Source organism: Gopherus evgoodei, chromosome 1, assembly GCF_007399415.2.
Source record: "Gopherus evgoodei ecotype Sinaloan lineage chromosome 1, rGopEvg1_v1.p, whole genome shotgun sequence".
In the NCBI taxonomy this organism is placed as follows: Eukaryota; Metazoa; Chordata; order Testudines; family Testudinidae; genus Gopherus; species Gopherus evgoodei.
The window spans coordinates 87,003,681-87,030,505 of NC_044322.1; the positions used below are offsets into that span (position 1 = coordinate 87,003,681).

The 26,825-nt window shown below is 42.3% G+C and overlaps 1 long non-coding RNA gene across 1 annotated transcript; it reads left to right on the forward strand.

The window, feature by feature from the left end:
* Nucleotides 1-3,518: 3,518 nt before the first annotated feature.
* Nucleotides 3,519-8,992, forward strand: LOC115648032. The gene is made up of 3 exons (XR_003999432.1): nt 3,519-3,529; nt 5,828-5,837; nt 8,908-8,992. It is a non-coding gene; the product is annotated as an uncharacterized LOC115648032 (long non-coding RNA).
* The last annotated feature ends 17,833 nt before the right edge of the window (nt 8,993-26,825 follow it).

A 26,825-nucleotide genomic window follows, 5' to 3' on the forward strand; every position in this document is an offset into this window, starting at 1 on the left:
ATTCAGTTTAACATCTTCTTAGTGGGTAATCAAATTCTACTGATCTTTGTACTTTATGGAATTTATTATTTCTGAAGGTTGCAAGAACACACATAATAGCATTTATTTTTAAAGAGGCTATACCAGATGACCTCCCTTTCTTCATTCAAATCCTACCAAAAATTAAGGCAGAATCACAGTTACTTACAGTAACTAGTGGTTCTTCAATGTATGGTCACTATCTATATTTCATATGTGTGTACGCATGCACATCATCCAGCCAAGCCTGGAAATTTTTCACAGCAGTTTCCATTGATCCACACTTCTGCGGTAGTTCCCTTCAGGTTCCTGACCAATGGCATAAAGGCAGTATGGGTCAATGCCTCTCCAGTTGCTTCTCTTACTGCAATCTAACTGGATCCAAAGCATAGGGGATGTAGGGCAGGTAATAGAATACAGATATGGACCACACATCTTGAAGAACCTATATTTATGGTAAGTAACCTCCATTTTTTCTTTGAGTGATGATATTCCACATATTGGAAAGCAGTGTGCAGATTGAAGGAGGGTGTGAGAAAGGTGTCAGCAGAGATGCTTGTAGTACTGCCATTCTTACAGCTGCCTCTGCAGTTGCTGCCTGGACTGGAGTGTAGTGCAGGGGTCGCAAACTTCAGCCTGGTGCCCAGCAGAGTAATCTGCAGGGACCACCCCCTGCAGCTCCCAGGGGCCACAGTTCACGATTCTTGGCTAATGGGAGCTGTGGGAAGAGATGGCCAGCACATTCTTGCAGCCTGCACCACTTCCCGCAGCTCATAATGGCTGGGAACAGTGAACCACAGCCACTGGCAGCTGCCCGGAGGCTGTATCTGCAGACGGTCAACATCAGCAAAATGTCTCCTGGCCCGCCAGCAGCTTACCCTGATGGGCTGCATGCCGAAGGTTACCAACCCTTAGTGTAGAATGTCACAAACGTGTGAACAGGTCTCCAAGTTTTTGCCCTGTAAATGTCCTTCAGCAGAATGTTCAATAAGGATCATGCTGAGCAGCTTATGCTTACATGGTGTGAACAGTAGTATCCCGGGAGAAGGATTTTTGAGCTATTTTGTAGCATTGTAAGTTGTATTCCAAAACCCACTTAGAAATCCCCTGGGCTTGCCCTCAAGATCTTTCTCCTATTGCAATAAAGAGTCTCAGATTTTCTAATGGGTTTGGTTATTTGCAGGTAGAATGCCAGTATGTGCCTGATATCAAGGGAGTGGTGTCTCTTGTCTTTGGAAGAAGCATGGGGTTTCAGGAAAAATACAGGTAAGTGTATGGTTTGTCTGGTATGGAACTCAAACAATCTTGGAGATAAATTTGGGGTGTAATCTAAAGGAAATCTTCTCTTTGTGAAACACTGTAAACGAAGGATTAGCCCTAATGGCCCCTCCTTCTGATCAAAGCAATGAACACTAAGAACACCACCTTCATGGACAGGTTGGTCATGGCACAAGTTGTCATAGATTGGAGGTCAGACTTATGAGTGTTGAGAGAACAAGGTTAGGGTCCCATTGAGGCATAGGTTTAATGACTGGTAGGGAGGTTGTGATCAAGCCTTTTATTAATCGTACAGTCTCTGGGTGAGTAAAGACAGAACATCCTTCTACTAGGGGAAAGAAGGCACTAATCACTGCTAGGTGTATCCACAGCAAACTAAGGGCTAGACCTGCAGGTTTTAAGAAAAGGTGATAGTTTAGATACTGTGAGCATTCCAGCTAGCTAGCAAATATTGGTGGAGGCATACTGAGGTTGAACGGATCTCCATTTGCCTAGGTAGCAGGATCTACTTTGGTTAAGGATTTCCTAAATGGGAACAAAGCATGAGCATTCTATTTCTGATGCCCATCCAAAACACCAGGCCTTGAGGTGGAGAGCATCCAGGTTGGGGTGCTCGATTTTTCTTCCATCCTACCTTAGGAAATCCAAGGGTGGATCCTTATAGGTGGGGGTATACACACCTGTTAGAAGTTTCATGAATTAGAATTGTCTGGGACAGTAGGGTGCTAAGGAGGATCACAGTGGCTCTGTTGCGATAGATCTTCCCTATAACTTGTGATAATGAGGGGATGGTTCATGCTTAGTTTGTCTGCCAGGGAGCTGTGAACACCCTGAATATACAGGCCATGTATCTTGATGTGGTTTCTGGTGTATCAGTTCCAAAGTCTGACTGCTTCCAGGCAGAGGAAAATGAGATCTCACTCCTCCCTTTTGTTCATATACACCACCGTGATGATGTTATCTGACATTATCTGTACATGGAATGAGAATACAAAGGGAAGGAAGGCCTTGTATCTGACATGAACTGCCCTCAGTCCCAGTAAATTTATATGGAACCTGGCCTCCTGTGGGTTCCACAGCAATGTGATAGTCCAGATGTGCATCTGAGCTCATAAAGGGAGGTGTCTGTCAAAAAGTAGATCTTGGTATGAGAGGGTTGAAAGAAATCACCACCATGACTTTGTTTGAGTTCAACCACGAAGTGAGGGAGGTGAGAATTCTCAAGGGAATAGTTACCTTGGAGTCAATGTGGTCTCTGGTTGGTAAGGCAAGTGGAGTCAGGCTTGCAGATGGTACAAGAGGAGTCTGGTGAAACACTGTCATATAGCAACATGCAGCCATGTGGCACAACAGCAATCATGGGCCATTGTTCGTGGGAAATCAGGCTGCTTATCACATGAAATCTGTCTGTGGGAAGAAATGCTGTCACAGAGATGGAGTCCAATCATTCGCCAATAAAGTTTATTGTCCTTGTGGAAGACAAAATGGACTTTTTTTTTCATTTATACAAATGCCTAAAGTAGCATGAAGTTGCTAAAGACATCATGTCACTGGAATGACTTCCTGACAACATTGGCCTACCAGGAGCCAGTCATCCAGGATGGGAACACCTTATGGCCCTTGCACCTCATCAGGGCTTTCATGAATACCCTGGGTACTGTAGAGAGTCCAAAGGAGAGGACCCAAAACTGGTAATGTTCCTCTCCCACCATGAAATGCAGGAACTTCTTGTGGGATGGGTGAATTTCAAAGAGGAAATATGCATCCTTCATATCAAGAGCTGTGACCCACATCCCTTCCTGGGGGGAGGGGATTATAGATGCCAGCATAGTCATCTTGAATTTCAGCTTTCAGATAAAGATGTAGAGTTGTTGAAGGGCCAGGATGCGTCTCCACCTTAAGTCTTTTTTTGAAAATTAGGTGTTATGGAGAGTAGAACCCTCTCCTTTGGTACTGAGGCAGGCTGTGATCTATCATACCACGGTGTAAAAGGGATTCTGCCTCCTGATGAAGAATCAACTGATCAGTTATCCCCAAAAAGGGATCAGGAAGGAAGTTTGTGAAAAAAGAAGAGTCCTTTATTGAGTGCAGGGATTTGTCCTTTTTATTAACAAGGTTGGACTCATTGAAGGGGAGGTCCTGGATGGAGTTTCGGACCTCTCTATGAAACGCTGGTGATTGTAGACACAAGTCCAACCAGATGACAAGTCCCATGGCCAAAGTCTTGGGCATTGTATCTGCAGCATCTATCATAGTCTGGAGGGTCACCTTTGCTTCTAACTTCCCCTCATCTAGTAGGGACTGAAACTGGGTTCTGTCCTCCATGGGAAGTTTATCTTTAAAGTCTGCAAAACTGGTATAATTGTTAAAATCATATTTTGCTAGTAACACTTGGTAGTTAGCTACACGAAATTGCAGACCTGCGAAGGAAACCTTCCTTCCCAGGAGGTCAAGCCCCTTTGAGTCAAGGGTGGATTTTCGTTCAAGTGACCGAGCTTTTTCTGTGGCCACTTATACTACCAATAAGTTGGAGGCAGGATAAGAAAACAAAAAGTCAGCTCCTTTGGCAGGAACAAAATAACCTCACTTCACTTTTTTTGGTATAGGGGCATAAGATGCTGGTGTGGGCCATACTGCTCTGACTGGCTGTAGTATAGCTGTGTTAGTTGGAAGGGGGTCATGCCTGGAGGGATACCTGTCTGACAAGGCTCCTGTACCTTCACGGAGATACTGATGTAGCTATCTCTACTGACTCTGAGGACCGTTCTGTTGGTAGCAGAGGTGTCATCATTACTGAAGGGCTCCTGCCTGATAGTTGGAGAGGAAAAAGGTCCTGAAATATTGGAAAAGATTCCTCCTTTGTAATAAAGACATCCCTCAGGAGGGCAGGGCTGGAAAGGAGTGGAGATGTGGGTAAGGCGGGACTAAGTCTCTGTACGGCCCAGGATCCAGGTTGTTCCATCAGACATGCCTGAAGGGCCCAGCTTGTTTGTTGCAGCTGAACAGTCTTTAGATGAACAAGATGGTACCAACCGTGAGTCCGGACCCACTCTTGAAGATGGAACCAATGAGCATCTGTCCTTCCATTTTGTTATGGAACTGCCTTTGGAACTGAAGATCCCTCTTTTCATATGTCTTGCCCTCTATCCTGGTGGTCTTCAGCAGAGCCAGTTCCATGGATTCTGGACATAACATCTCACCTATCTGGTCTGGCTTGGTGAAGGAATGCATTTCTTATGGACAGTCCACTATGGGAATCTGTCCTTGAACCTATATCCTCTACTCTTACAAGGAGCCCTGGGAGAGAGAGACCCCTTGGCTTAGGGGTTAATGCTCCACTCCAAAAATATGTGCTTGGATGGCATTGCTGGTCAGTGGAGACCAACGTACAGGAAGCCTTCCAGATTAGAGCAGGGCCTCATAGCCTTCTTTATCAGGAACTTCCTAAGCTGGAGTTCCTGGGCCCTTTGAGTCCTGGGTGGAGAGGATCAACAGCTACGGCACTTTGTAGAGATATGCTTAACCCAGATGGTACAGGCACTGTTGATGCTTGTCACTGATGGAGAAGAAGAGAAGGCAGGAGACACATTTCTTGAAGCCCAAGAGTGAGTATAGCAGCCCTGTGTCAAATATAATTTCCAAATCTGGACCTTAGCGTCCAAAATATGGGTACTAGCATGAATTCTCCTAAGCTTAATTACCAGCTTAGATCTGATAGGCTGCCATCAATCAGGAATTTTTAGGGCCTGATACCCTCTGGTCCCCCCAAAACCTTCCCAGGGGACCCCAAGACCCAGATTCCTTGAGTCTCACAACAAAGGGAAATAAACCATTCCCTTCCCCTCCCTTCTTCCTCCCAGCTCCTTCCCGCCCTGGGAACACTAGGAGATCGCCTGATTCAACTTCTTGAATCACCACACCAAGAGGAGTGTTACCTTCCCCCTCACCCAGAGGCAATACAAGCTGCGTAAATATAACACAAAAAGAAAATTGATCCTTCCCTTTTCCCCATCAATTCCCTTAAACCTTAACTAGGAGAAAAAAATCAAACAGGTCTTAAAAAGCAAAACTTTTAATAAAAAAAGAAAGAAAAAAGTAAAAGTTTATCTCTGCACTTTAGATGGTAAAAAACTTACAGGGTCTTTCAACTTATAAACAATAGAAAGAAACTTTCTCCAGCAGAAACACAATTTAAGCTACTTCCAGCAAGTACACATATGTAAATGAAAACAAAAACCAAAAGACTATGACCGCCTTTTTTCTTACTCACAATTCTGAATAGATAAGAGACTGTAGCAGGGAGATTGGCAAAAACCTGGTTGCACCTCTACTCCCGTCCAGGACCCAGAGAGAACAAAGCCAAACCCCAAACCCACAAACAAAGGCTTCCCTCCCATGAGATTTGAAAGTATCTTGTCTTCTGATTGGTCCTCTGGTCAGGTGTTTGGGGTCCCTGTTTGTTAACCCTTTACAGGTAAGAGAGACATTAACCCTTAACTATCTGTTTATGACACCCTGGGATTGTGAAAAGATGGTGGAAGGTAAACTGTTCTATATTAACTACAAATTACTTAAGCTGAGATATAAAAATGTAAGAATATTTTACATTACAGTTTATAAAGAGAACATGATTCCGACTCAGGCCATGCAGCAATAAGAAGAGACAGGAGAGATGTTGACCTGTGCTACCTTTTATGCCCTTGGTCAGAATCAAGAGGGGAGTTACTTTATGTATGGAGGTCAATGGACACTGCTGTGAAGAATTTCCTGATTCAAGAGCACGGGGACAATGTGCATTTATGTGTGGAATATACATTTGGGCCATCACTCCAAGAATGTAGCCTTTCAATTATAATCCACCTAGAAAGCATTAGCTTTTTTTTTTTTAATCAATGCACACTGCAATTCTGCTTCAGTATTATATTTTTTCTGAACTGTAGTGTCTATGTCTGATTTTGGCCTGTTGCATTAATTTAGATGGAATATTTGTGCCCAAATAGTCAAAGGTGTTAACATAACCTAGTCACTGTCCAGCATAAAGCACTTTTAAGCAAGGTTAGGAACACAGAGACCTCAGTATGTTTAGTACATTTAAAGGATTGGTAATGCTTTTTATTAGCAACGTGGACATAAAGGGGAAAAAACAGTTAAAGCATTTGAAATGTAAAGTATTATATATGCCTTACATTTAAACAACAACATCCCTTGTTTCCTTTCTGTTAAGCTGTAGGGCGATTTTTAGAAAGGACCTCCCTTCCTCTTCTCCTTCTCCTCTCCCCAAACCCCTTGTTCGGCAGTATAGTATCTGCCCTTTTGGAGAAGTGAGAAGAAGTTAGAGATGGGCTGGAGCTGTTACTGCGTTTCTTGTTAGAGTCCAAAGTCCCATGTCCTAAGATGACAAAAGACACACGCAGATGTATTGGAGCATAAGGGGGAAGAGAAAAGAATAGCAAAGATGAAAAATGCATCTTTTGGCTCAAGTGTTGCCTCTGTCTTGAAACTTCACATTTAGTTTGTTTGTTTTGTGAAATGAACAAAAATTCCACACACAACACAACACACAGGCACAGAACACAGTCTTATGAGCCACTTTGAGTCCTGGCAAACTTGTGTCAGCATTAGGCTGTTTATTACAATGCTTTTAGCTACCTCTTTCTGATCAAACTTACAACAATATTGCAAAATATGAAATCTTGGTTAGCTAAGCCAGACTCCTATAAGACAGAAGGAAAACGGAGAGAGATAGAAATAAAAAATAAAGTGGAGAAGGATCAGAACATACAATGAGGGAAGGGTGGAGACAAAAAGACTCACATCCCAGGTGGTGTTTGGAATTCAGCCAGAGTTAATGGAGGTGACAGTGTCATCTGAATCCCAATCTGCCCTGGACAGGACATCTCTCTCGGGAGTACAATGAAAAAATGACCTGGATCCCAAGAGAAAGGGAAGGTAGCTGCAGCCATGGCAGCAAAGCTCACTCCAGCAGCAATTTGTATCCCCAAATTCTCTTACTTTACGGAACCAGAAAGGTAGTGATGGGTGGAATCACTCTCCTGGCCTTTCATCATTTTGTCCACTAGTTAGGCCTAATTTACAGCTCACCAATTTCAGTTCACTGGTTCCAGTTTACCAAGCAACAAAGAGTCCTGTGGCACCTTAAAGACTAACTGATGTATTGGAGCATAAGCTTTCGTGGGTGAATACCCACTTCGTCAGATAATTTACCAAGCATGATCTTTATATAATCATTGAATTATATCAAGAGACCTTCTTGTTTGAATTCAGTCTTTCTCTTTTTGAACCTTCTGCTATCAACATTTATTGTTATACAGTATGTTATTGTGACACTTCACAAACTTTTACTCACTTTCCTAGAGTTTTCAAAATTATGGTAAATTTGTAAGACTTATGGTAAATTTGTACCACAACAGGACTTGACTTTATATATGTTAGTAGTACTTTGTAGCCAACAGGACTAATTTCCATGCATAAAGTATGCAGAATTGAGCCTTATCCTGCAAATGGTTATGCCTGCACATCCATAACGGTACTTAAATTCAGTAGACTTTACTTATGTATTTATATTCACATGCATCAGTGTTTGTAGAATAAGGTCCTTAGATTGCAAGTTGGGTTTTCACTGCATTGTTGGATGGTTGAGTGTGCAATTAGGGATGAAAGATTTGAGAATAAAAATAGAGGTGCAGTTTATGAGTTAGACAGGAGCTCCTTTCTTATCAAAATAGGTCCACAACCTTGGAACTGCAATACTTCACCTAAAGTTGCAGGGGAAAAGTATATTATTTTGCATTAATTGAGGAGTAGTATGCAATCAAGTAATAAGAGACTTTCATAATTTACATGTACAAGGGATAGAATTAAGGTTGCATGCTCAGTCTTAACCCACACACGTCAGCCCACCGTACAGGTTCCTAAACCTTCAAAGTCACTACTCAGCTGTCACTTAATCTTAAGGGAACCTAAGTTCCCTCAGCACTTAAGTTCATGCCAGTCATTACAAAACTGCCTAAATGCTTATGCTGCCCAACAGCTAATGGGCAGCTCAGAGCCCTGACTCATGCCAAAGCCCAGGAGACCCTGAAGTGGGATTCTCAAACTATGTTGGAGAAATCTTCTCACCCCCAGAAGCTAATATCATAAGTGTACTCGGAGCCCACTTACCAGATCCCTGTGGAGAACTGGGAAACTTCTGATTAATTTTTCTGGAAAAAAAGTGAGACTCAATTTTCCCAACTCAACTTTTATTGCTACCCAGCAGGAGTGAAGGGCTTAACTTTTCTTGAAAGCAGACAAGCACTGCAGTTACACAGGAGGAGTCCTTAAGCATGAATGAACTATCAGAAACAAACATCAGTGGGGGTAGTTACTGCAAAATACTCAACAGGAAAACAAGTCTGTAGAAGTAACACCCCAGAGAGAAGTTGCATATGCAGGTTCAAGAGGGCCAGCAGACAGAGACGCATGAATCATATAAAGTGTGCAGCCTATCATGGGACCGTTATGTGTTAGCACCCCTTACAGAAGGGCCAGGTGCTAGACTACTTTTTCCATCCCCCTTTAGTCACCACATTCAAGTCTGTTCTTGAGGAGGGATAGCTCAGTGGTTTGAGCATTGGCCTGTTAAACTCAGGGTTGTGAACTGAATCCTTAAGGGGGCATTTAGGAACTGGTGTAAAAAACTGTCTGGGGGCTGGTCCTGCTTTGAGCAGTGGGTTGGACTACATGGCCTCTTGAGGTCCCTTCCAATGCTGATATTCTAAGTCTTTGACATGATGCAGTGCTGTGGCTGAACCCTCAGTAGTCTATCTGACTCAGGATATTGGAGAGTCAAAAGTTCATTAGGAGTAATAGAGTTAGACAGCCCTAAGTCTTCTCAGTTTAAGCCTGTCATAAACAGATAAATAAGAGTTAATAGAACAGAAGTACTTCATCTCTCTTTTGCCTGTAAAGGGTTAACAAGTCCAGTGAGCCTGGCTGTCACCTGACCAGAGGACCAATCAGGGGACAGGATACTTTCAAATCTTGAGGGAGGGAAGTTTTTGTGCGTGCTGTTAGTGTTTGGTTGTTGTTCACTCTGGGGGCTCAGAGGGACCGGAGGTGCAACCAGGTTTCTCTCCAATCTCTCCGCTACAGGCTCTTATAAGTTCAGAATGGTGAGTACTAGGTAGATAAAGCAAGTTAGGCTAATGGTTGTTTTCTTTATTTGCAAATGTGTATTTGGCTGAAAGGAGTTCAAATTGGTATTTTGCTGAAAAGATTTTAATTTGTACTTGTACACTTAGGCTGGGAGGGTATTCCCAGTGTCTATAACTGAAAGACCCTGTAACATATTCCATCTTAAATTTACAAAGATAATTTTCACTGTGAGGAGAAAGGAGGGAAGGGGGAGAGAAAGGTTAATTTCTCTGTGTTAGGATTACTTTCTCTCTCAGGGATAGTCTGGGAAGGGGAGAGAGAAGGAGAGGGGAAGGTAAATTTTCCTCTCTGTTTAAGATTCAAGGAGTTTGAATCACAGTGATCTTCCAGGGTAACCCAGGGAGGGGAAGCCTGGGAGAGGCAACGGTGGGGGAAAGGGTTTACTTTCCTTGTGTTAAGATCCAGAAGGTATGGGTCTTGGGGGTCCCCGGGCAAGGTTTTGGGGGGACCAGAGTGTACCAGGCACTGGAATTCCTGGTTGGTGGCAGCGCTACAGGTTCTAAGCTGGTAATTAAGCTTAGAGGAATTAATGCTGGTACCCCATCCTTTGGATGCTAAGGTTCAGAGTGGGGAATTATACCATGACAAGGCCCTTCTCTAAAGTCTTCAGCTACAGTAGACAAGGGAACCCAGGTCTGCCCTCTCTCCACTGGATTCTAGCTCAGGGCCCTTGTTTGGAATTGAGAAGGATTGGTTCTAGATGTTCCTATTTACTACCTCTCCATTTCTTAGGTTTCCCAATCTCCTGTCCTTCTTCTCCCTCTTTAGAGTGTCTGCTACCAAGATCTTTGCCGCAATTCCTTTAACAGTTCCCTTTCTCCTCAGCAGATTCTTCTCTCTGGTCCTTAGCCTTTTATCAAGCCCAGGTGCATCCCTGCCTAATTAATTGCATCCTGGTTCCTCAGTGAGTTAACTACTTCCAGGAGGACCTGACCTGCCTCATTCACCCTTATGGAGACTATCAGGGATATTTTGGGCCCCTGACCCATTCAGAGAGCTAGCTAGTGTCATCCTCACTCAGTCCAAAACTTGATGTGAGACTTTAACTAAAAGGGACAGACCCTTCTGGAAGTGTATGAAAGAATTAGAAAATTATCAGAGTCTCCATGCAGAGGATGGATAATCCCTGATAAAACAGGCATGATAAAAAAAATTGTTTATTGTTTTGAATATGTTTTCTCCATAATGCTTTTGTTCTAAATAAATACTTTGCTTCTGGTCACTAGTTAACCCTGTCACTGTCCCAGAGAGAGAGAGTAGAACTGCAGGTACTGACCTAAAGTCAGGCTTGCTGAGATAAGTACAGTGAATTCCAAGGAGACTGTAGCCATAAAACTGGTCTCAAATGAGAAACAGGTGCAGTTAACCCTGGAACTGTCACTAGCATATCAGAAGAGCCAAAGGTAGGCCTCCATTAGGAGGAGGGGCAGCAAAGCATCCAACAAGAGTCATGGGAGCATAGTTAAATGCACGATAAGCATGATAGACATATTAAGACTGAGCAAGACACACACTTTTTTAGCTACTTCAGCACCTGACCTGGCTTAAATGAAAAACTTCAGGATAGGGTTTAAAGGTGCGGATTGTGAGCAGAGGCAGGTACCTATTTCTGGCTCAGGGCATATCAGCTGTTTAGGTGCTTAAACAGTTTTTCTCTACCCTGTCTCCTTCCTGCTCTTTAGCATTTCACTCCTGGCTAGCTTAAGGTTCCCCACTCTGATAGCTGGCTTCTGAAAATGCTTCTCTTAGATACTTAAGGCACCTACTTCAGGGCTGAGAATTGCACTGGGTAGCAGGCTACATAGGTATTGCAATACTTAGTAGAGAAACACCTAAATACCTTAAAGGGTTTGGACTTCCTTACTATATACTGGGTTGGGCACCCTTGAAACTCTCTTCAGACAGGGCCAAACTTATTTGCATTGAGCAGTTCCTTACTCTGAGAGTCATCTATTTGGTTTCAATGGATTTACTCACTGATTAAAATGCTACTTGATTAAGGATAGAATCTGACTGTAGATTTGTGTATAGCATTCAGTGTGCCGATCTGAACAGTCTAAATCAAGAAATATATATATTTTTTAAATAATCTGCATCACCTTTTGCTGAGTACCTATTAAAATCAGTGCAGCAGTTCCAATGTACTGAGTCGGACTCATGCAGACTATGTTCCTGCTGCTTTATTTAGATTTGGACAAGATTCCTGAAATAGAAAAAAAAATCAGTGCTAAAACTCTCAGTGAGAGCAAATCAGTTACATTATTTAAGGTGTAGAGCAAAGAAGTAGTACCAAATACAAGTTCAGCATAATTATCCCTTTTATCAGTAGACTATGAAAAGAATATGAAGAAGAAATGAGCTTTAAAAGTAAAACAATGCTTTGAATACAACCAAGTCAATAGTATTTTAAGTTCATTACTGTCTAACAGTTCTTGAGTTGTCTAAAGTGAACTGAGATAATGCCTAAATTTAGTTCCTAATGCACAAATGTCAATATCACAGAAACCAGCATGGCAACTCATGCTGATATGCTTTGTGTTAATAGTGGAAGTGAGCCCCTTAACTGAGTAGGCATTAAGACAAAACCATATATTCCAAAGGTGGTTAGTGTAAGTCAGCAGGAGGAGAAGGGAGAAATCTTGAAGACTAATTTCAGGGCACATATTATACCTGTTCTTGACTATACAGAGTGTTTTTGTCTTCCATGCCGTCCCTGGCACCTTCCATAAGTGCAAACAGATTAATTCTGATTTGAGATATACAAATACAGCTTTCTTTGAATTCAGAGTTGTGTGTATCTGATGAATTTGTCCCTATATTTTTAAAGAAATTTCTAAGTGTGAATTCTTCCTACTTAGACCCCTACATCAAGTTCTACAAGCTGCAAAACAACTTTTCAAGGTACAGATATTTACATCAAACCTATATTTATTTGAAATTTATTTGACCAAACTATTGAAATTTAAATATTTGTATAAAATTTCATTAAGACAGGTTAAAGAAATTTGCCTTACTGGAGTACCTGGCAGACCTTGCAATACAGTATTCAGTACCTAGAGCCACATCAAAGCAGTTCTGTTAAACATCTCTTAGTGATCTAATGATATGTAACTCCCCATAACAACAGTAGTGAAAGAGGGATGGGTCCTGTGCCCGGGGTGGGAAGGGCAAGGGAAGTGAAGTGCTGTCTCCAGGTGGGGTGGGAGGCTGGGTAAGGATTTTGCAGACCAAGCCTTCCCTGTACTTGACCCACCCTCACCCTACAGCACTGGTTCCTGTCTCACAGGGCTGACTGGCCTCAGCTCCAGTGTGCTGAGCTTATGCTGGGCTGGGAGCAAGGAGAAGTGGGAGGAGATGCAGGTTGCAATGCCTGAAGGGTGGAGGAGTCAAGCCCAGCCCAGGCAGCCCCATGAGAAAGGAGCTGCTTCAACCATGACAGGGTTATTTTAGGTCAAAGCAGGACATTCCTGCAAAACACAGAACTGTTGGGAGGTCTGACTTCTGCTTTTTCAACCATAAAGTCATAGAAATGTAGGACTGGAAGGACCTTGATTGATCATCTAATCCAATCCCCTGCACAGAGGCAGGACTAATTATTATCTAAACCATCCCTGACAGGTGTTTGTTTAGTCTGATCTTCAAAGCCTCCACTGAGTGAGATTCCATAACCTCCCTAGGTAACTTGTTCAGGTGCTTAACTACTCTTACAGTTAGGTAGTTTTTCCTAATGTCTAACATAAATCTCCCTGCCTGCAATTTAAGCCCATTGCTTCTTGTCTTGTCCTCAATGGTTACGGAGAGCAATTGTCACCCTCCTCTTTTTAACAACCTTTTATGTACTTGGGGACATATCAGGCCTGTCCCCTCCCTCGTCCCCCCAGTCTTCTCTTATCCAGACTAAACAAACCCATTTTTTTTTTCAATCTTTCTTCACAGGTCATATTTTCTAGACTGTTAATCATTTTGTTCTCCTATTTGTCCACATCTTTCCCGAAGTGTGGTGCCCAGAATTGAACAAATTACTCCAGTTAAGGCCTTATCAATGCTGAGTATAGTGAAAGAATTACTTATCATGTCTTGCTTACATCACTCTTGTTCATACATCCCAGAATGATATTTCCTTTTTATAACAGTATTACCTTGTTGACTCATTTAGTTTGTGATCCACTATACCCTCCCAGATCCTTTTCTTCAGTACTCCTTTCTAGACAGTCATTTTCCATTTTGTATTTGTGCAACTGATTATTCCTTCCTAAGCGTAGTACTTTGCATTTTTTCATATTGAATTTCATCCTATTTATTTCAGACCATTTCTGCAATTTGTCAAGATCATTTTGAATTCTAATCTAACCTCCAAAGCACTTGCATTCCCTCCCAGCTTGGTATTATCCACACATTTTGTAAGTGTACTCTTTATGCCATTATCCAAATAATTTATGAAGATATTGTATAAAACTGGATCCAGGACAGATCCCGGAGGAACCCCACTCAATATGTCCTTTCAGCTTGATTGTGAGCCATTAATAACTACTGAGTATAGTTTTCCAACCAGTTGTGAACCCAAATTAGAGTAGATTCATCTAATTCATTTGAGATGTTCATTTGAGACAGTATGAGAAGCATTGCTAAATTTGAGATATATCATTATTTTCTCCATTATCTTTCTGGGTACCAAAGTTAAGCTGAGATCTAATGATGAGATCATGTTGATCTGGGTGATAAATTTATTAACCAATTGCCCACATCTCAATCGAACACTGACAAATGCATAGCTAGAATCAGTTTTGTGTTTTAGTATTCTTAAAATAGGTATTAGATTTATAAGAATGTGTTTAGACCAGGGATTGGCAACCTTTGGCACGTGGCACGCCAGGGTAAGCACCCAGGCAGGCTGGGCCAGTTTGTTTACCTGCCATGTCCACAGGTTCAGCCAATCGTGGCTTCCACTGGCCATGGTTTACCACTCCAGGCCAATGGGGGTGGCGGGAAGTGGCGGCCAGCACATCCCTTGGCCCATGCCACTTCCCACAGCCCCCATTGGCCTGTGATGGCGAACTGTGGCCAATGGGAGCTGCGATCGGCTGAACCTGTGGATGCAGCAGGTAAACAAACCAGCCCACCCTGGTGAGCTGCGTGCCAATAGTTGCTGATCCCTGGTTTAGACTTTATTGAATGTAGGTGAGTTGCTGCACACATTTACCTTAAATATAACATCTGTACCCCGTATTGTAACATAATATTTGAGTAGCTGCATTGTGAACCTCTGACTGCGTAACTCACTAGACAGAAGTAAGATATTAACTAGTGTGAAGTACCAATCTTCAACAAAAGTGTTTCATCCTGTCCAATAAAATAGGTCCATCAACACCAGATGGACTGTTATGGGATGTTAAATGGGGCAGAGGACTTTGTAGCTCCACCCTCTATCCTTCCCCTGCCTCAAAGATGAGTCATGCAAGTGGATTCCTTCCATCAGGTGAGTTTGCAGCTCAAAACAAATGATAGGAAGGGGATCAAAACTACCCCCAGAAGAAAATGATTAGCTCTGAGCTGCTTGGACTCTGGGGTGCAAGGTTTTCTAGGCATAAGAAAGAGATTGACAGTTGCTTAGCCTGAATTTCTTATTATTGAATTGGTTAGTGAAATCTTAGCATAGAAGAGAGTTACCACCAGTGTTCCCTCCAATTTTTCCCACCCATGCACAGAATGATTTTTGCTATTAGCACCAATATGGATGTGATGTGTGACACATCACCTTTATATCAGCGAACATAGCAAAATTCATTTGGTGGGGGTGGGCTGAGTGGTTCGGAGTGTGGGAGCGGGTTCAGAGCTGGGGCAGAGGGTTGGGGTGGGAAGGGAGGGCTCCGGTTGGGGGTGGAGGCTCTGGAGTGGTGCCGAAGATGAGGGGTTTGAGATTCAGAAGGGTGCTCTGGAGCTATGGTGCGGAGAGAGGACTCCCCCCAGCTCTCTGTCCCTGCAGAAGCACCTGGATTGGGGGGAAAGAGGTGCCTCTCCCCACCTGGGCTGGAGATGCAGGACAGGCACCCTTCCCTTGGCCCTCGAAGGTCCAGACTGGGACTAGGTTCAGAGAGGGGTGCCCTGGCCATGGCACATCTGGGCTGGGACTAGGTTTTGGGAGGAGTGCCCCAGCCATGACAGGTTCGGGCCACCCTGGCCACGGCTGAGGCCAGGCCACTGCAGCTAGGGCCTGGCCGCCCGGGCCAGGCCGCTCAGATTTGGGTGTGAGTCTGGGCCCGGGCGACTGTGGCTCGGGTCAGGCTGGGCTGCCCCAGCCGCGGCTGGGGCTGGACCATGCTGCGCTGCCCCAGATGGGCAGGGCCGGAGGAAGGGCGCCCCGGCTGCAGTAGGTCTGGGCTGCAACATAGTTGGGGTCAGGAAGCCACCCCGGTCACAGGACCACCCAGATGGGGGTGGGCAAGTGGGGCAATTTGCCCCGGCCCCTCAGGGGCCCCCATGAGAGTTTTTAGGGGCCCGTGGAGCAGGGTTCTTCACTCGCTTCTTCCATTCCGGTTCTTCGGCGGCAGGGGGGCCTTCCGTTCTGGGGAAGAAGGACCCCCCGCCACCGAATTACCACTGAAGCGGGACCCGCTGCCGAAGTCCCGGGTCTTTGGTGGTAATTCGGCGGTGGGGGTCCCTGTCGCGGGTCTTCAGGGCACTTTGGCTGCGGGTCCCGGAGCAGAGGGACCCCTCAAAGCCAAATTATTGCTGAAGTGGGTGCCCCCCACCGCTGAAGACCCAAGGCCCCCTGAATCCTCTTCATGGCCCTGCCCAACCGTGGCAGTTTGAGGGCCAGGCTAGGTTGGGGAAGAGGTGCCCCTCCCTCAGCCATGACAGGTCCCCGGATGGGTTTCCTGAGTGCTTGCACAGCTTACAGGGAACTTAGGTTGCCACCTGTCAGGGTTTTACCCTAACAATCTGTTTTTGGGCTTCTGTGTCTGGGTGCCTTGCCAGCTGCACAAACCTGATAGTGCCCAATCAGATGTGCAGACTGGACACCAAAAGTTCAGTTACTGCAAGGCAGGGGGTGTGAGGGTGCTGGGTCATTAACCCATACCAACCCTTGCTGAGCCAGAGCTGCCTCCTACCTGCAGGCAGACTCCTCATCAGGCTGCAGCAGCTCCTGTCCCAGCCCCAGAGAAGAGGGAGCCCAGTTTGGGAGGGAGGGAGATGGAGACATAAAGTAAGCAATATTGGGAGAGAGATGAACGAGTGACGAGGTAGGGCCTTGGGGTAAGAGGCAGAGCATGGATTGGGCCTCAGAGGTCAAGTTACCAAAAATTAGAAAGGTGGCAAAGTATAGAACTCCCCAACAATTTGGGTTTTGTGTTTTGATCCTTAACAGTCTGCTCTGATGTGAATACTTCTGATCTTGAGTCACTGCAGGCAGCATTAAAATGACAATAGATCAGAAAACAGAAGTGCACTACACCTTCTAAAGCTCTTTTCCTCTGCTCAGGAGGGATTCAGGTTGCCAGAATGGGGGTGATTCCATGGCAGGTGGAAATCAGTGGAGGAAGAGTAGGTCACAGACTCAGGGTGTTTGGATGGCCCTGAAAGAAGCATGGTGCTTGCAGGCAAATGGATTGCTGGGTGATACAGTCTTAGTAATTGACAATGTTCACAGTGCTTGCCTAAGACTAGTACACCTGGTGCCCAGCCAGGCAATGGTGTCACACTGGACGCCCCAGGAGGGGTTGGCAATTGTACCAGCTTGCTTGGGAATAATTCCTGCCTCTTCCCTTTCTATGGAATTCCACTAGTTATATCAACTCATTTTCTAGCTCTATTCAACTGCAGACTCCTCAGGGGAAAATATCTTACCTTATTTTCTACTTGTAATGTGTGACACCTATAATAGAACAAATCAGACAAATTATGGTTTATAGTATACAAACCTAACAATAAGGTCCAAGTCATGTAGGTGTATTTGATCTATGAATAAACACACCGACAAAAGTAGCACATCATATCCCCAAGAAGGATATTCAAGAGCTTGAATTGATCGAGTTGAGGCCTTTATGTTGCCATTAATTTAACCATGTTGGGCTGCAATTTTCCAGCTTTATAATTTCAAACTGTTACGTAATTTTTCCTGCAGTCATTGGAAGGCTATCCTAATGAGACTTGTGCTATTTATGGCTGTGATCTTTTAGAAGTATGGTTGTTTCATTTGCAGTATCAGGACCCAAATCAATTACACAGAACCATAAGTATAGATAAGTATATACCATAAGTCAATATTTCACCAGCTGATCTATCAGGTTGGCTTAGTGGCATACATTTCAAATACATATTTCCTTGTCATGAATAACAATTAATCGATATATAATATGTTAAACCATAAAGAAGGAATACTTGAATGAAAATTGAAGCATGAAGTCACACTTGCTACATCTCTATTATTTACTTTGTTCTGCTTTGCTTTTTGGAACAACATGGTGAAGTCAGAGCTGGAAGCTCAAAAGACCTGTGTTAAAGCCAACTTTAGTCACTGAGAATCTTTCCATTGACTTCAGTGAACTTTGGATCTGTCCCTATATTCCCTGAATCCATAACATCTCTATCACGGGGATAATAATAATCCATTTTATGAACTACTTTCACCACTTAGAATAAAATCACTATATCAGTGGTGGGCAACCTGAGGCCTGCCGCTTCCCGCAGCTCCCACTGGTGGGGAACAGCAAACCGTGGCCACTGGGAACTGCATGGGGCTGTGCCTGCAGACAGTCAGTGTTAGCAAAATGTCTTGCGGCCCACAATCAGATTACTCTGATGGGCCGCATGTGGCCCACGAGCCGCAGGCTGCCCATCACTGCACTATATAGTGAAAATTGGTGGTATAGTATGTTTTTCTTTGTCCTCCAGCTACTGTTTTCCTGTTTTTCAGCTGGAACAGCTATTTTTTTAAACTGTTATTTTCATTACTGCTCTCACTATGACATATCTTTCTCATATACCCTTCCTCTCTTGCCAATGCCTGACATTCTGTCAGCATTACACAAAATTCTCTGCTCTCCAATTTCAGTAATGGTCCTGTAATATATGGTCCATCTGTGAACACTAATCTGGAATGACAGATAATTCTATTGAAAATGCCTGCAGTTTACTACTTGCTGGAACTGCTTCTGTTCTATTATGAGTTCAGGAGTTTTTGTACTTGTATGAATTTGTTAAAAATAGGTAATTGTTCTTTTATTTTATAATTATTTTGCTTTCCAATTCCTGCTATTCACTTCCATCTGTTTGTCAATATATTGAACAATGGGCTCTTTGCTTTCAGAAGTTATCCAAAAAACCTAAAAACACTCCATTTAGAATGAAGTAAACTGATTCAATCCCCCAGGATAATCATGTGCAGTGTCTGGTTTATTTTCTAGTGAAAACTGTTTTCCAAGTATAAAATGGATTACAGTCACTTACCATATAGTGATATGTAAGTTGGCATAATATAAGATATTCTTTTCAGTTCACTGAAATTATATATCATTGAAACTTAATGTATTATTTTGTGTTACCTAGTGTACCCCTAATCGAGATAAACAGACAATTTTGATAATTCAAAAATGAGATCTTAATGGAGAGGATCCTAAATCTTGAAAGTATGGGTCTCTTTGAAAACTACATTGTGCTTTATTTGCTTGTATTTTTAGCACAATTTATCTTAGAGTTTTGTGACATGGTGTGGCCCTCCACTTCTGTTTTCCTCAACAAATGGCTGACACCCCTGGTTTGTAACTACTGCTGTGCACTTTGTTATGTCAGTCACCACACTTATAGTTCTGTACAGCAATTCTATTTGCAGTGTTATGTAATCATCATCCCCTTTTTCCAGAGAGATGAGATCTCTCCACAGAAAGGCTGAAACCCTAACCCTGTTCACACTTCCTTCCCGTGCTCTATTTCTACTCCTGCATTTAAAGTGCCAATTAGCTATGTAGCTCTCCCAACCCAGGCTGACCTAGTAATAAACTACTTTTTCCCTCAATCAGGCCCTCTCTGTGGGAAATAATTGGATTTACAGTGATCAGAGTGCTGGTTCACCTGTTGGTTCTCAGGACTCTGTCACGGAGTTCAAAGGATGTACTGTAAGAATTTAAGATATATTTTTATAGAAGAAATGTCACATCACTTCCTATACAATATTTTATCTACTTTGAAACGTGTGTGTGCTATAAAAAGAAAAGCACACATAACTTCCCATTGAGTAAAGCATTATGAAGAAAAGTATGTTTGTGTGGGTATATGTGTGTGTGTGGATGCATACATATTCACATATTTACATATCAGTATTATAAGCATATCACTATGGAAAGCATATTAAAAAAATCACAGTGAGATTCCCACACTGTCTGGAGTGGTTTGACCATGAGTGCTAACTTCAGGGCAGACTATCAAAAAGCAGGATAGAGAACCTCAAAACGGGTTTCATGCTCTATAATTAGAACAACTGTGAACTTCTGAAGCACTATAACAATCTTATCATGGAGCCACAGATAGTCCAATTGGGCATTCCAGTCTGTCTTGCCATCCAGGCAAGTTGGATGTAGTTATAGTTGGTTGCTCTACACCAAAGATCACAAAAGATTCAGGTTCCCTCCAGGCCCAAGAAACCAATCACTTATCCTAGGTCAGTGTGTACCTCAGATCTCACATCAAAGACAATGCTTGTAGACAATCCTATAGTAAATTAAGGATTATTAACTAGGAACAAAATGAGTTATTTACAGGCTAAAGAAGGCAAATATATACACAAATGAGTTAGTCTATGGTTCCAAAAGATAACAGAGTTATAGCACTCTGTCAGCAATGACAAACCCAGGTTGACCCTGGAGAACTCTGCTTCTGTTTCATAACTCCAGCCCTCTCAGAGTCCAAAAAGCAAAAGAGACATGAGCAATTTTCTTGTCAGCTTTCTTTATTTCCTCCTTACAGAATTCAAGCAGATGGGATCTGTCTTTTTGCACATGGCCTCTTCATGTGTGTCCAGGGGCAATTAAAGTATTTTTATTGGGATGTCCCACAATAATCCTTTTAGTTTTGAAAGGACTTCTTGATGGGCAGGAGAACCTCCTGATAGGTTCACTGTTCCAGAGCAAACATTTTTTATAGTTATAAAGCAAAACTTAAATATTACCTGATAGCAGAGAAAAAAGAAATTATGTTAGATTAATGCATGCAGAAACTTACAAACATTTAATAAAGTCTAAACACTAAAAACATTGTTATAATTCCAATACCCCTTAGTCATACTAACACAAAGATGAAAGACTGGTTTCAACAATCAGTTTGTCAGTGCTTGGCTGAGGCTAGAGTCCTGGCAAGAACTGGCAATTCATTTGCTCATGCCACAAAGCTGCAGCTGTTTAACCAAAACAGCTCAGCAGGTTTCTTATCTCCAGCACCCATACAGGTATTAATCACTTACTCTGGGTTAATTAATAAACAAAAGTGATTTTATTAAGTATAAAAAGTAGGATTAAAGTGGTTTCAAAGAATAACAGACAGAACAAAGTTAGTTACTAAGCAAAATAAAACAAAACACGCAAGTCTAAGCCTAATACATTTAAGATACTGATTACATGTAAATCTCACCTTTAGAGATGTTCCAATAAGCTTCTTTCACAGACTAGACGCCTTTCTAGTCTAGGCCCAATCCTTTCCCCTGGTATAGGCCTTGTTAGTTCCAGCTCAAGTGGTAACTCAGTGATTTTTCATGACTGGCAGCCCCCTTTGTTCTGTTCCATCTCCTTTTATATCTTTGGCACAATGCAGGAATCCTTTGTCTCTCTCCGGGTTCACATCCCTCCTTCTAAATGGAAAAGCACCAAGTTTAAGATGGATTCCAGTATCATGTGACATGTTCACATGTCCTTTGAGACTTCATTACTCTCTGGTTGGCACCCACATATACAGGAAGGCTTACAAGTAAACAGAGCCATTTACAACCAATTGTCTTAGTTGATGAAGCCATCAAGATTCCAAGTTACCATTAATGGCTCACACTTTGCATAGCTACAATAGGACTTCAGAGTAATACTTTATATTTCTAGCTTCAGATAGAAAAATGATACATTCATACAAATAGAAGAAACACACTCAGTAAATCATAAGCTTTGTAATGATACCTTACAAGAGACCTTTGGCATAAAGTATATTTCAGTTACATCATATTCACACTTATAAACATATTTCCATAAAATATATGGAGTGCAATGTCACAGTGAGGTTTCTGTCCTGTTGGGAAAGGCCCTCTTTTGGATGGTATAAAGTTGCTGTTCATAGATGCTAGGCATCAAAGTTGACATTTTTACAAATGGAGAAACTATCAGTGAGTCAGCACTTGTGAGTCAGTAACTCACAGAACAGTCAGTTACCAAGAGCCTCTTGCACAAGGCTGAATACATTCAATTCCCACTGATTTGAGTGACAATTCTGATGCTCAGTACCTAGAAGGCCATAACATGTTTCTTGGGTGAGAAATAGAAATGCTAAATATAGTTTTATGTGCAGGAATTAATTCATACATCATTCCATATTTTGCTTCTATTTATATCTGGCCATTTAAATTATGTAAATCTAGTCCTCTTTTGCCTTTTTTGAACTGGACAAATCACTGAAACAGAAATGTCCACCCCCATGATCGTGTCAAGCATTTTCTTTTGCTGTGTCCATTCAGAATTTAACATTTCTGAAGTCTACACTGGATTAATATAAGTTAATAGCAAAATAATTGCAAAATTGCTTCAACACTAATTAAGGCCTTCTTTTTGTCTGTGAGGCACTGGCCCACACTGAAGTTGGTGTGGTTCTCTACTTCACATCATTGATTGTGAGTGATTGTTTTTGGAAATGCCTTTGCAAAACCTTTTTGCTTTGACTATTACATGTCCATGAAGAAATAAACTATAAACCAGAGTGCCCAGAATAATGGAGTTCTGGTAAAGGGTGTGATTAAGCTACTGAAGTGTTCTGGAACTCAGCACTGGTCCTGGGGATCTAGGGCATCTAGGTCACAGAGTCGTACTTCCAAGGAGGAGTATCAGACAGAAAGTTTGTGCCCTGGAAATATGCCAGAAAGGCTGGAACCAGAGACAGTGACTGAATCTTGACCAGAGAAAGAGGAGCTTGAAGGCATATGTACCCAATGTATGGGTCGTAACACAGCAGCCTGGTGAATATCCAACATAGGAAGCTTGACCAGGGTTCTGACACTAATTCTTGATTATCACCATTTAATACTTACATTGTGATAGTATCTACAATCCTCAACCAGGTTGAGGAAACAGATCCTGACTGTAATCTCTCTTCCAGTGGGCAGAATTAAAAGTGCCCATCTTTTGATCAAAGAGAAAATATGTGTCTTCATTTGATGATCATTCTGAAAATGCCTCACATGCAATAATAAACATGATTGGAATGTTGGTGTGGAAGAGTACAGCTTGCTCAGAAAGGATAAACAGGGGAAAAAGGGAGGAGGTGTTGCCTTGTATATTAAAAATGTACACACTTGGACTGAGGTGGAGATGGACATAGGAGACAAAAGTGTTGAGAGTCTCTGGGTTAGGCTAAAAAGGGTAAAAAATAAGAGTGATGTCATGCGAGGAGTCTACTACAGGCCACCTAACCAGGTGGAAGAGGTGGATGAGGCTTTTTTTAAACAAGTAACAAAATCATCCAAAGCCCAAGATTTGGTGGTAATGGGGGACTTCAACTATCCAGATATATGTTGGGAAAATAACACAGTGGGGTACAGACTATCCAATAAGTTCTTGGACTGCATTGCAGACAACTTTTTATTTCAGAAGGTTGAAAAAGCTACTGGGGGGAAACTGTTCTAGACTCAATTTTAACAAATAGGGAGGAACTCACTGAGAATTTGAAAGTAGAAGGCAGCTTGAGTGAAAGTGATCATGAAATCATAGAGTTTGCAATTCTAAGGAAGGGTAGAAAGGAGTACAGCAAAATAGAGACAATGGATTTCAGGAAGGTGGATTTTGGTAAGCTCAGAGAGCTGATAGGTAAGGTCCCATGGAAATCAAGACTGAGGGGAAAAACGACTGGGAAGAGTTGGCAGTTTTTCAAAGGGACACTATTAAGAGCCCAAAAGCAAGCTATTCTGATGGGTAGGAAAGATAGAAAATGTGGCAAAAGACCACCTTGGTTTAACTACAAGATCTTGCATGATCTAAAAAATAAAAAGGAGTCATATAAAAAATGGAAACTAGGACAGATTACAAAGGAAGAATATAAGCAAACAACACAGGAATGCATGGGAAAGATTAGAAAGGCAAAGGCACAAAATAAGTTCAAACTAGATACAGGAATAAAGGAAAACAGGAAGACCTTTTATCAATACATTAGAAGCAAGAGGAAGACCAAGGACAGAGTAGGCCCACTGCTCAGTGAGGAGAGAGAAACAGTCACAGGAAACTTGGAAATGGCAGAGATGTTTAATGACTTCTTTGTTTCGGGCTTCACCAAGCAGTCTGAAGGAACGCCTAACATAGTGAATGCTAATGGGAAGGGGGTAGGTTTAGAAGAGTAAATAAATAAAGAGCGAGTTAAAAATCACTTAAAAAAGTTAGATGCCTGCAAGTCACCAGGGCCTGATGAAATGCATCCTAGAATACTCAAGGAGTTAATAGAGGAGGTATCTGAGCCTCCAGCTATTATCTTTGGAAAATCATGGGAGACGGGAGAGATTCCAGAAGACTGGAAAAGGGCAAATATAGTGCCCATCTATAAAAAGGGAAATAAAAACAACCCAGGAAACTACAGACCAGTTAGTTTAACTTCTGTGCCAGGGAAAATAATGGAGCGAGTAATTAAGGAAATCATCTGCAAACACTTGGAAGGTGGTAAGGTGATAGGGAATAGCCAGCATGGATTTGTAAAGAACAAATAATGTCAAACCAATCTGATAGTTTTCTTTGATAGGATAACAAGTCTTGTGGATAAGGGAGAAGCAGTGGATGTGGTATACCTAGACTTTAGTAAGGCATTTGATACTGTCTCTCATGATATTCTTATCTATAAACTAGGCAAATACAATTTAGATGGGGCTACTATAAGAAGGGTGCATAACTGGCTGGATAACCACACTCAGAGAGTACTTATTAATGGTTCCCAATTCTGCTGGGAAGATATAACGAGTGAGGTTCCGCAGGGGTCTATTTTGGGACCAACTCTGTTCAATATCTTCATAAATGACTTAGATGTTGGCATAGAAAGTACGCTTATTAAGTTTGCAGATGATACCAAACTGGGAGGGATTGCAACTGCTTTGGAGGACAGGATCATAATTCAAAATGATCTGGACAAATTGGAGAAATGGCCTGAGGTAAACAAGAAGTTTAACAAAGACAAATGCAAAGTGCTCCACTTAGGAAGGAAAAATCAGTTTCACACATACAAAATGGGAAGAGACTATCTAGGAAAGAGTACAGCAGAAAGGGATCTAGGGGTTATAGTGGACCACAAGCTAAATATGAGTCAACAGTGTGATGCTGTCGCAAAAAAAGCAAATGTGATTCTGGGATGCATTAACAGGTGTGTTGTGAGCTAGACACAAGAAGTCATTCTTCCGCTCTACTCTGCACTTGTTAGGTAGGCCTCAGCTGGAGTATTGCGTCCAGTTCTGGGCACCGCATTTCAAGAAAGATATGGAGAAATTGGAGAGAGTCCAGAGAAGAGCAACAAGAATGATTAAAGGTCTTGAGAACATGACCTATGAAGGAAGGCTGAAAGAATTGGATTTGTTTAGTTTGGAAAAGAGAAGACCGAGAGGGGACATGATAGCAGTTTTCAGGTATCTAAAAGGGTGTCATCAGGAGGAGAGAGAAAACTTGTTCAACTTAGCCTCTAAGGATAGAACAAGAAGCAATGAACTTAAACTGAAGCAAGGGAGGTTTAGGTTGGACATTAGGAAAAACTTCCTGTCAGGGTGGTTAAACACTGGAATAGATTGCCTAGGGAGGTTGTGGAATCTCCATCTCTGGAGATATTTAAGAGTAAGTTAGATAAATGTCTATCAGGGATGGTTTAAACAGTATTTGATCCTTCCATGAGGGCAGGGGACTGGACTCGATGACCTCTCGAGGTCCCTTCCAGTCCTAGAATCTATGAAAATCTTTGCTATTATGGCCCATATCGTGTGGTGGCTATTGAAACCACTGAAATATCTCCAGGTGATAGGGGAGAAGGCCAATCGATATTCAGTGGTTTATAATTAAGTATAGTTAATTTGCCAAATCTTATTGAGATGGTAAAGATTTTGCGGTTATTCCTGGCATCTATCACCTCACAATCCTTAATTCCCTTCTTGATGTATGTGAAGAGGCCATATTTCAGATAAAGGAGAGAAAAAAATGTAGCTAGAAATACAGCAGTGTGGTTCTTGTGTCATCTTTGATAGAAGTTTCCTATAGAGCAAAGACATCAATCGTATTATCTTGCGTAAAGTAATATAGGTAGGCACTTTTAGATCAGGATGTACCTTCAACATTCTATTGGCAAATCTGTAGAGTCAGGCTTATGGTTCTCAAAGTGGTTCTGGAAGGAGTCACTTTATTCAGGGTCATTTTTATTTCCATTGCTGTTCTTTCTAGCACCTCATTAAGCAATGTTTGGATGACAATTTGATGACAGGCTAGACCACAAGAAGGTTATCACATGCCCCTCAACCTGGCTGAGGACTATAATCAGTATCACAACATAAGTATTAAATAGTGATAATCAAGAGTAAGTGTCACAGCCCTGGTCAAGCTTCCCATGCTGGATATGCACCAGGCTGATGCATTAAGACCCACAAACTGGACACATGTGCCCAAAGACAAGTTCAGAATCCCTCAGGATCCCTCCAGAACCAGTCTTAGCACTGTTCCACACAGTCAACATTTGCCAGTGCTAATTTCCATTTGGACTGAATTCTCAGTAATCATGTCATCTTCCAAACCATGACGGAGCTTTTGAAAAGCAAACTGGCTAGGATTCACTATGACAATATAAACCATCTTTGATGTGATTCCACCAAAGGCCAAAATTTTTCATTATTCAGGTGAAACAGCTTCAAGAAAAAAAAATCAAAAAAGGATACATCCCTTGATGGAAACCATACATAGAAAAGCTATTAAAACCATAACAAACATTTGGTGACCCAAATGGCACAAAATCCCTAGTAGAGTCACTGCATTTAATTCTCTGTCAAAAATGTATTGAGACAATTGAAGCTCTGGACTTTACTCAGTCTAGTTGTAAAGCTTGGCTATTTTTGCATCAGCTTGGGG